This window comes from Belonocnema kinseyi, chromosome 7 (genome assembly GCF_010883055.1).
Source record: "Belonocnema kinseyi isolate 2016_QV_RU_SX_M_011 chromosome 7, B_treatae_v1, whole genome shotgun sequence".
Taxonomy (NCBI): domain Eukaryota; kingdom Metazoa; phylum Arthropoda; class Insecta; order Hymenoptera; family Cynipidae; genus Belonocnema; species Belonocnema kinseyi.
The window spans coordinates 121008628-121020378 of NC_046663.1; the positions used below are offsets into that span (position 1 = coordinate 121008628).

An 11751-nucleotide genomic window follows, 5' to 3' on the forward strand; every position below is an offset into this window, starting at 1 on the left:
ATGTTTTCACAAAAATTTTGCCATTAAGACGCCATTTTGAAAATACTAAAACGAAAAATCGATCTTTGAACCATGGATTCTCAAAGCTTAGACATTTATTCCTCCGGTTAGTGAGATTCCAGGTTAATTACAGACTCGAAAAGCTTTGGAAAATTGTTCACAAAAAAAAAATAGGCACGAAAAATCACATTTTTTTTGTTTAAATTGCATTTTGGGATAATAAATAAATTTTTTAAGTAATTTCATTGGCACCGTCGAAAAGAGAAGATCTTAAGCAATAAAAATATATGTGTCTCAATTTTTGCTAGTGTCGAATAGTCTTAGTTATTGGCCGTTGAAAAGCAGTGTACCGGTAGTGGCGTTTTGGTCGTTTAAGGGTTAAATAAATTCCATTTGTTTAAATAATTAAAAATTAATTAACCAATGATAATAAATATTCCACTAGGCCAATATTAATAATTTTACGTAAAAAAAGACGAGAATATATTGTTCAAAAGGTCGATTAAATGAAGAACTGACATTTTTTGTTTTAAGGGTAGTTTTCAGGTACTCGTGGGGGTCTATTAGGGGTGTCAAACCCATATATCTGATAGATGAAATTCTTCGTTGGATAATTATCTACAGGCCCCCATACTTTCCCGTCAAATTTTCTTAGACCCTAACAAATTATTCTAAAAACTCTAAAAAGTGACTTTTCCCATGCATTTTACATGGGAAACTTCAAGTCAAAACCGGAACTTGTTAAAATAAAAAAATAAAAAATTAGGGAATTTCTTTTTTCGGATTAGGGTTAAAGGTCAATTTCGTTACCCAGCGATTTTAGATAAAAATTCAAAAAGTAAGCGCATTTTGAATATTTTTGAGACCACTTTGTTTCAAGATTTAATAATTCTCTGTACGGATATTCGTATTATTCAAAAAGTCGAACAATTTATCCTAATGACTTGTATCATAAAACGAAAAATTATAAGAATTATAGCGTTTACAAGAATCCAAAAAACAGACGAAAATGACCATTTTAAGCCAAATAACGCACGATATGAAAAAAAAGGCAAAAAAGAAAAATTCTACTAATAAGCATTTAAAACATTCCCTACAAGATTATCATATCGACTTTTTTATTTTTCTTAAAAAATTGAAAAATTCAAATTTTGACAGGATACAAAATAATAGAAAATCAAAAAATTATACTTTTCGATCAAACTATGCAAAATACGGTAAAAGATTGGTAGACAAAAATTGTGAACTTCAAAAAGATCTACAAATTTTCTATGAATCACTTTTTGATAGGATGCGTAGTTTTCGCTTTAATCGTGAAAAACTTCATTGAAGGACAAACAAAAATCTGCCCGCTGCGTGGGCACATTCTCATCATAACTTGTTCTTTTAATTTCTTTTTCTTCACGTGTGTGGGGTTTCAAAAAAATTAATTTTTCAAAATGTTCTTAATGTTATTTTTTACAATTAGAACCAAAAAATGAACAATCAAAAAATTATCCCTGAAAAATTAAATCCTTTTTACATTCTCATCAGAGAAGCTATTAAATTTGTGTAAAATTTGACCCCCATCGCAGTTTTTGTGAAATATCCACGTATTGAGACCCACCGAATATAAAAAAAAGGTTTTTATGAATGTGTCTGTCTGCATGTATTTCCTTCTGTCTGTGAGCACGATATTGTTTGAAAAAATTAATCTACACGGAAAAAAAATTCTTGAGGCGAACGAGTGAATAGAGAATATATTAAACTCAAAGAAAGTGTACGCTTGAATTAGGTAAAACGTTTAGTTAGAAGAGTTACACATTTAGTTACTTTATGTAAATTGTTCTCGTAAATCAGGAATTTGGGCAAAATTGCTAAGTTGAAAAGTTGATTATTTTCGACAAATTATGTATAATTGTATTATCTTCAGATTAGAAAATAATATATTAGCAATCGCGCACATTTTAAGTGGTAAAAAGCGTTTAATTGTCCAAAGTAAATCTCAACTGTAACTGCTCCCGATTAGACCGTCGCTATTTTATTTCGCTGCTCCCATAATGCACCGGCGCTCTTCCGACAATTGCTTCAGACACCTATTCTTAATATCCCTGTTATAGCTATACTTATTAGGGGTTTGAATATACGATATCCCTGGTATATGGAAAATGGTCAAGGATATTCATTTTCGCTGATCCAGGGATCTTTCTGAATTCCTTCGTTCGTTTTCAGCCTAATGTTTGGCTATCATAAGGAATAATATCCCTGTCACAGCTCAATTTTTTTACCGTGTATGAGATTGGCCTTTGGTACACTCTTTTAGTGTCTTAAGATAAATGTCAAGTTTGTTAGTCACCCATTATAGATAAAAATTCTAAAGGTGAGAGCATTTTGAATATTTTTGAGACCACTTTTCATTCGAGATTCAAAAATTCTCTGTATGGATATTCGTATTATTCAAAAAGGCGAAGTTTTTTAATGACACTAAGAATTACCAAAGTTATAGCATTTACAAAATTCCAAAAAACACACGAAGATGAACATTTAAAGCAAATTAACGTACGATATGAAAAAGGTTAGAGAAGAAAAATGTTAATTCTCGATAGCCCTACAAGATTATATCATAACAACTTTTTGAATTTTTTCGAAAAATTGATCGTTCAAATTTTTACCGCACAAAAAATAATCGAAAATCAAAGATTGCATTCTACGGTCGGACTATGCAAGATAGGACAAACAATGATAAGACGAACATTGTGCATACAAAAAATATCTAAAAATTTTTTATTAATCAATTTTTTATAGGACACGTAGTTTTTGTTTTATTTATAAAAAACGTTAAAAATAGAAACATTAAATTTTTCGATACACGACACAAGCTAAGAAAAAATAAATAGATAACATTTTTTCACCGAAAGGAAAGCAAAAAAACTGTTATTAATGGTGTTTTTAAATATGATAGGTATTTCTACTTTAATCGTGAAAAATAACATTAAAAATTAAAAAATTTAATTTTTGTTAAAATGACACAAGATACGAGACAATGAATTCACAAAAGTTGTTTCCCCAAAAAAGGCTAAAAACTGTTTTCGAATAATTTTTTGTTAAAACACGTGATTTTCGTTTAATTCCTGAAAAATAACATTAAAAATAATGGAATCGAATTTTCTAAAAAACGACACAAGAGAAATTAAAATGTTTATTAAAGCGAATATTTCAAAACGTAGCTATAAAATTTTGACTTCACCAATTTTTTTTGTATGACAGGCCGTTTTTTAACTTTTAGCATAAAAGAATTTACCAGTTTTTTCCTAAGTATCCAAAAAAGGCTTCTTTCTCATTTATATTTTCAAATTCAAAACATGAAAAGTAAACCAATTCAAATTTAAAGTATTAAAAGCAGACTTTCTGAATTGAGGAATCTAATGCGGAAACATTCTTAAATTTGAAAAACGTAGAAGTTGAATAGTTTTAAAAGTGTATCTTTAAAAATAAATACAATATTTAAAAAAATATATTTGGGATAAAATTAAAGAGAATTCAAACGAATTTGATCAAATACCTCTGAATTTAGGATGAGTTTTAAAGAAATTAAGATGAATAAAACAAAAACTTTAAAAAATATATTAAATGAATCGAATGGAATGAATTTAGAAGAATTCAATACAATTTAGGATAAATTAATAATAATTCAGGGTGGATTCAAAATAAATTGCAAAAAAGTTTTCAAATTTCTTCAATTCTTTGAAGCCCTGCACCGCATGTGTAAAGTTTAAATCATACGAATAACATTGGAAATGAACACATTCAGTTTATGGAAAAACTACGAAAGTTGCAATAAAATATTTAAGAACCAAATTTTGTTTAAAGAATGCGCATTTTCTATTAAACAACACAATGAAACTACAAAAGTAAAGTTTACATCATACAAATAACATTGGAAATGAGCAAATTCAGTCAATGGAAAAACTACAAAATTTGCAATAAAATGTTTGATAACAAAATTTTGTTTAAAGAATGGGCATTTTCTTTTAAACAAGACAATGAAACTACGTCAATTTTCATACCAATGCATGTTATTAATTATAATAATATATATTTATGGGAATGATATACAATTTCAGGAGTAAACTTGAGTGCGAAGCACGAGATGCGTGATGAGAATGTGTTTGTTAAAGCCGAAGGAGATTTAACAAAAGAGAATTCACAATCACCAAATTGCTGTTGTCGATGCTTTGAACTTAAGTTTTAAAAAGTCTGTGCATAAAGACCGAGCGCGTAGCGCGAGGTAAATACATTCTCGAGCGCGAAGCGCGAGATAAATATATCATCGAGCGCATAGCGCGAGTACCAACATTCACGCGCCATGGGCGCGCTCAAACTTGCGAGCCGCGCGCGCAACGCTCGATGAGAATATGCCCACGGGGCAGATTTTTTTTTATTTGTTACTGTCGATAAAGAAAATAGCTGCCGTTCCTAATTATTACTAATGACCAAGAGCTGATTTTATTCTTGAAAAGATTATGTACAACTTTATTTGGTGGGTTCGCATATAAAAATTTGTTTTCGATGACGTACGTTGTTTTGTTAGTCATCAATTTATTTGATTAAATTATTTTATTTTTAATGACACAATCCACAATAAACAAAGTAACTATTGTTAAATATAGAATTTTAATCCGAACTATTTTTTTCTAAAGTGAGAATCATCGTCGAGTCTCGTTCAAAATTAATTACTAATAAAAATGAATAGGTTTTTCTCCATTTCATAAACCATTTTAAAAATTGTTCAAGTTTCAACAACTTAAAAATATCAACCAGTCTCAAACTTGGACAAGTGCAGTCCTATCGGTTGTATACTACCTGGCAAATGATCCATCAATAACAGTGTTTATAAAAATCGAAAACAAGAATTGAGTAAAGCGCACTTCATTAATTTTTTTATCAGGGTATGTAAAAATACCAAGGAAGAAAAGGAAATTTGAAAGGGTAGAAAATAGACGAAATTTCGATTGGAAGAAGGGGAAAGAAAGAGCTAGCAAGAAGAAGACTCAGGACACGAAGACCTTCAGGCTTAGAACACAGAACACATGGGCTGAAAAGCAGGAGGAGGAAGAAAGTGGGGGCAATGCTAAATCGTTCACCTGAACAAGCCTGGCGCATACATGCAAAACTCTTTTAGTTCCTCGCAGTCACTCGGCCGACTTCGAACCGATTATTTCTACGTTCCGTTTATTCGTTTTCTCGTAACCGATCGTACCTATGCACCTCCGCGGCGGATCAACGACAAGAGCCGATCGTGCAGGCAGCAGTAGAACGTCCTGAGAGATCGCAATCAATCGCCAAACCTCCAACGGCGGAAGTTCGCGCGAAATTTAAAGCTTGATCGGTTCACTTATATTTTTGCAAAAAGTGCCGATTTTCGATAAATTCGAACGGAAATTTCACTCTAAAACAAACGGCCGCGTATTTGAATAATCAAGTGCGCGATTAAATGGAAAAAATTTTAACCGTTTTAAAAGTTGAATTCATAATTCAAAATTGAATTTATAATTAAGAGGAAAAAGTTGAAAACAGAGAGACAGTTGAAAATCATCGGCCGATTTTCGCTTGTTGCTGTCAACCACTTAACCACGTTAGTTCGCTCCCGATTACCGTTTCTTCGTCATCAGCAGCGACATACTTGGCACCGACTTTCTCCTTGTGCCGCTCGGCTCGTCGTGAAGTCCGATCAACTCGCGGATTGACGGCCTACGATTGTATTGATGTGAGTATCAAAGATCAGAATGGGAAGGTATTTTCCAATGAAAGAGAGCATTTTCTGCTAGTTTATACATTTATTCTGATGTAAATGTCGTTTTTCTAAAAGTATTTCGGCTTGATTTGATTGAAGGTAGTCATTGGCCCTTGTCATTAGTCATTTTCTCTTTTGAAATGCACGCGCATTATTGTGTCATATTTTATGTAAGAGGACCAGGTGAAATTTTCTAAGAGCATTTAAGTTGCTGCTTGCGGTGCTTTACTCTAAAGTATGTGCGTCAAATATCTTTCATTTTAATTGAAGTGATGATTTCGTGATAAGTGGTTAGTCATGTGTTACATTTATGAACTGAAATTTTATAGTTGGATTATTTAAGCAAATATTTTTATTTTAGTGTGATTATTTTATGACTGCTCACTAAACTTAAATCCGTGATAAATGGGGTACTGAATGAAGAAAGTAAGGATCTTTAGTGATGAAGGTACTAACATTCTTTTTCCTAAGGTGAACTTTAATTATTTTCTATTGAAACTAGGTTTTGCTTTAGAGTATGTATTATCTAAAAATAGCAGAAAGTTATGAGTTAGATGACAGAAGTAATAACACTGCACACTTTAGATGAAATCTTTTATTATATTTATTTTCAATCAGTGAAAGTAATTTGTTCTTTGAATATCTCTGTGTATATTTCAACTGTGAAATGCTTAGTTCGCTGAAAAATGTTTACATAAGTTATAAGTGGCACATAACAACCAAATTTTCTGTTCAATTGATACAACTAATTATTTCCTAGAGATACTTTCATTGACTGTTGGCTCAAATTCATTATTTAGTTTCGCAGATTACATGATAAATTGAGCTTTAGTGAAAGAAACATCGAAAAATGTTTACAAACTTTGTATGAATTCAGATATGCAAAATTTTAGAAATGATTACATTTATTTATGAAAAATAATCAACTATGAATGTTTACAAAATTTTTGTCTTGGCTTTCTTCTTTACGAAATGACAAATGTGCCAATTTCAAGTGGAAATTTAATGTTTAGTCGAATTCCACTAATTATCAGTGAAAAGCTTTATTAAAATGTTAGTCAAAATGTTTTACACATTGAAATTTGAGTAATTTTTTTCATTCAGAATCGGGAAAATTTAATTTAATTACCTATAAATCAGTTATTCATACGGTTTTTGTATTTTTATTGTAATTTAGAGTTAAAAGACTTATATTTAGAGCGAATTCCAACTTTAAAAAAATGGTATGTAAGAGTGCAAAATAGGGGCGTCACCTCTATTTTGGCTGGAAAAAAATTCTGTTTTGCAACAAACTATTAGAATCTTAAATTGAAAGATAAAAGAAGCAATTTCACGAGGAAAAAGTTTAAAATCACTGTTACTTTCATTACTGTGATGTCTCAAATATGGGTATGTCACGATATGTCGTTATGATTATATATAACGAGAAGTTGGAAAAGGGTAGGGTTTTGACCAAATTATTTAAACTTCTGCTTGGTCAAATCGCTTCATTTATCGTTCAATTAAAAATTCTTATCGTTTTTTTCCGAAAAAAACAACTGTTTTTCCAGCCAAAAAACAGGCGAAGCCCCTATTCTGCAATTGCCTCAAATTTTACACCAAACTATCAACTAAATTGTTGGCAATATTATGAACTTTTTAAAATAAAGTTCGGAAAGTATTACGTTCTGAAACTTCCAGAAAGCACATTCATAATTTAAGTTTTTTTTTTGTTGGAATATTTTTAACTTTTAAATGCTCAACGTTTGAATATTTGAATTTTTGAAATATGACTCATATATAAACGCGCGCGCGCGCCGGTCTGTGTGTGTGTGTGTGTGTGTGTGGGGATGTGTATTACGTTACAAGGGAGTCGCAGGTTGAAAGTTTAAACTTTAAGATGGGCCACATTGACTTTACCTATGTAGGATAAAGAAAATATATTGATGTTTTATCAAAAATCGTCTACTATTAACCCCTTCGTTGGCATTGACGCAAAATGCGTCAAAATTTTCCGTGCCCTGTGTGGCATTCACGCAAAATGCGATAATCTTCTTTTTTCCTATTTAACTTACTCCGATTTTGCATTCAAGTCTTACTCGGGGGTTTTTGGGGTCGCTGAATCCAAATATGAAGTGAAAATTCAAAATGGCGGATCCAACATGGTTCACGAAAATCCAAAAAAATGGCTTGATTTGAATCAATCTCGGTAATAACGGGTTTTTGGGGTCACTGAATCAGAATTTGAAGTCAACATTTTTTAATTTTGACTTCACTTTCGGGCTCAAGGATCCCAAAAACCCGTGAGTACCAAGATTGATTCAAATCGAGCCGTTTTTTGTATTTTCGTCCACCATATTGGATCCGCCATTTTGGAATTCTAAATTTCGACTTCATATTGAGATTCAGCGATATCAAAAACCCCAGGATACGAATGTTAAGAATAACAAATTTTCCTGCCATTTTAAGAGCTTATCCGTGCGCTGGTCGGAGACTCGCTAGGCAAAATTTATGTCAAAACTCCAGTCGGGGGTTCACTGGGCTCTGATCGGACAAATCTTATGATCGAATGCTCCGACGGTAGCTGGCCGGGCGCTGATTGGCAATAATAAAATTGTTAAACTTTGTTTATAACTTAATTACTTTTTCTGATTTCATTCAGAAATGGAAGCATATACCCGCATGGATGTTCCACGCGTGAAAATATATTGGGTCATTATCTTTTTGACACCACAAATTTTAAGGTTTCATGATTTCAGACTTACAAACCATGCATTTTGTGACAACAATTCGATGACAACGGGAAAAAACAAAATATCACGCGAGGAAAAATTGTAATCGATTTAAATTATTTATTTAAAAGGTATTTTATTGATATCCTTGTTAAAAGTTCGTGTATTTTATATTTACATAACGCCGCATAATAATAAATAATTAGAAAAAGAGAACTTAAAATTTTTCACTTTAACTTTTCTGAATTTTAGCTTATGATGATGGCTTTTTCAACGAGTTTCAACTTGTCGGTTTAGCGCAGTGGTTACCACTCACGACTGCTAGGCGTTAGATTTAGTTATAGATATGTAGGATCGATACCCCGTAGCGTTAGAAATTTTATTTGCAATATAATGTTTAAAAATGTAATATATGTATTTACTCTAAATAGGATTATTAGTATTTAAAATCAAAATACTCGCAATCATTTAATATTTATTTTTTAAACACCTGTTTTGTCTCTCAACGTCTACGTGAAAAGAGTTAATGTTGTCTGTGTACTGGGCGTGTGGAATTTCATATATTAACACACTCCAATTCTGCAGTAAAAGAGAATCAAATTGATTTCCTAATTTGGTAGTAACTAATGCTCTTCATACAATTGAAACCCGATTGATTTAAATCTAGTAAACCACCAATTGATCTTGTCCGGGCTACGGTCGGGCTTCCCGGCCATGCTCCATGGCCAGACGCTGGCCAGCGCAACGTGACGATGCTCGTCGGATTCCGACCAGAAACCCCGGCCACAGCTCGACTTAAAGTCGAGATCTCCGGCCAGCTCCTGGCTTAAAGCTTGGCTCTCTGGCCGTAGAATTGCCAGACCCCGACTTAAATTTCCACCCGGGGTATTGCTTGTCTTATTTTTTAAATTGATTGTAACGCAGATACCATTTTTCTTAATTGGTATGAAATGTGACTGCTATTAACATGAGTTTTCAAAGATTTTCTCGAATTGTTATTAAAATTGTAAAGATTAGTTCATCCAGAATTTGTATATATACAGGGTGTCTAAAAAGTCTCGGGACGGTTGGATATTTCATCAGGTAAAATATTTTTTTAAAAAGTGAAGGTCATTCCTGAAGTAAATTTCAACGAGGAATTCAATGGTGACCTTCATTTTGACCTTGAAGTTGACCTTCATGGCTTCTTGAAGGTCAACTTTGTTTTTGTTTTTTTAATGGAAACCCCCTTTTTACATCTGAAATCGATAGAGCGGAAAATTCTACGTTCAGGTACGTACCCAAGTCATAGGTCAATTGTAACGTTCAAGGTCAGTTAGAGGTTATTTGAAATTAGCAAAGTTTTCCATGAGGTCAGTGCAATTCCTGAAGTAAATTTCAACGAGAAATTCATTGGTGAGCTTTGTATTGATCTTGGTGATGATGTTCAAAGTTTTTTCAAGGTTTTTTCCCAGCAGTTTACGTTTACGTTTGCATTACCCAGGAACAACGACGTGGACGTAGTGAATTCTGTTCCCTTTGGGGTGCTTGATTAGCGTGAGTCCCCTTGCCTCTCACGCTTCAGTGAAGATGTTTGAACTGAAAACCTTGAGCTTCTTGACAAAAAGCTATGCGATTGTAAAAATGAGTTACAGCATTACGAATCATCTCCCTATCAATGAAAGTAGCCTGTTGCAGAATCCGATTTTGAAATTCATCTAAGCTTTGCGGTTTTGTAGAGTATACTTTGCTCTTTAAATAAGCCCAAAGAAAATAGTCGAGAGGCGTCAGATCAGGTGATCTAGCAGGCCTCTCGATTTCACCTCTTCTTCCTCCACCTTTGAGGGAACTAGTGTCCAAATATGCTCGAACCTCCATACCGCAATGAGCCGCTGCTCCGTTCTGCTGGAACCAAATATTTTAAAAATTATCGCCTGTAATCTCCCTTATTCATGGTACAATTTGGTTTCTGAGAAGCTCTTCATATGCACGGGCATTGAGATTACCATCGATGAAGAAAGGGCCTATCAATGCATCATTTAAGATACCTGCCCAAACATTAATCCATTGTGGATATTGCGTGTGACTCTCCAATATCCAAACAGGATTTGTGTCGGGCCAATATCTACAATTTTGCCTGTTAACTTCACCTTTTAAAGTGATATTAGATTCATCTGAAAATACTGTATTGTACAAGAAAAGAGGATCTCTATCAATTCTGTCCATCATAATTTCACAAAATTCAACTCGACGATTAGGATCGTCCTCATTGAGCTCTTGTACCAGATGAACTTTGTAAGGATGGAAATTGATGCTTTTTAAAATATTTCGCACTGTCTCAGGAGCAACTTCACGTTTATCACTAGCTCGACGTAAACTAAGGTGTAGGTTTTCAACAAATGCTTGGGCTATGTCCATCTGCTTCTCTTCAGATCCTGCAGATTTTGGCCGACCAGTTCTCTGAAGGTCCTTAATAGATCCATGATTCATAAGCGCCTTACAGTTCTTTCAATTGTTGATTTTGAGACAGTATTTAACCCTTCTCCATTACGAAAAGTGCGATTAAAAAGCAAACGAACTTGATCATAAGATCGAACTCGATCTCCCCAACAACGCATCATTAATACAAATACCCTCTCTCGTTCCGAAAGTTTAGCTTGCGCCATAATAATCTTTTAGCGAAAGATAGTAAGTATATACTCGTCATACGTAAATTTAGTTTCGATTCGTAATATTCGTATGGAAAAACGGTATAGGTCTTCTGGTGTCGCCTTAGGTAGTGACTTAGGTATCGAAAAACGGTATAGGACTGTTTAATTCTTCGGAGAGGAACAGGACTCTCACCAAAACACCTGGAACTTTTAATGAAAAATTTCCTTATGATTTCACAATATTCAAAACGCTGTAACCGTTACAATTGACTTGAGACTTGGGTACATACCTGAACGTAGAATTTTCCGCTCTATCGATTGCACATGTAAAAAAGGGGGTTTCCATTTAAAAAAACAAAGTTGACCTTCAAAAAGCCATGAAGGTCAAAATGAAGGTCAGCATTGAATTCCTCGTTGAAATTTACTTCAGGAATTGCACTGACCTCTTGGAAAACTTTGTTAATTTCAAATAACCTCTAACTGACCTTGAACATTACAATTGACCTATGACTTGGGTACGTACCTCAACGTAGAATTTTCCGCTCTATCGATTTCACGTGTAAAAAAGGGGGTTTCTATTTTAAAAAACAAAGTTGACTGAGGAAATATCCAACCGTCCCGGGACTTTTTAGACACC

At 33.4% G+C, this 11751-nt stretch overlaps 1 protein-coding gene across 1 annotated transcript in view; it reads left to right on the plus strand.

Annotated features, from left to right (window-relative positions):
• Positions 1–5163: 5163 nt before the first annotated feature.
• LOC117177452 (scavenger receptor class B member 1) overlaps positions 5164–11751 on the plus strand; it is a 261744-nt gene continuing 255156 nt past the window's right edge. The window contains exon 1 of the mRNA XM_033368152.1: positions 5164–5746. The gene's annotated coding sequence lies outside the window, so the exon portion shown is untranslated. The remainder of the gene's footprint in view (positions 5747–11751) is intronic.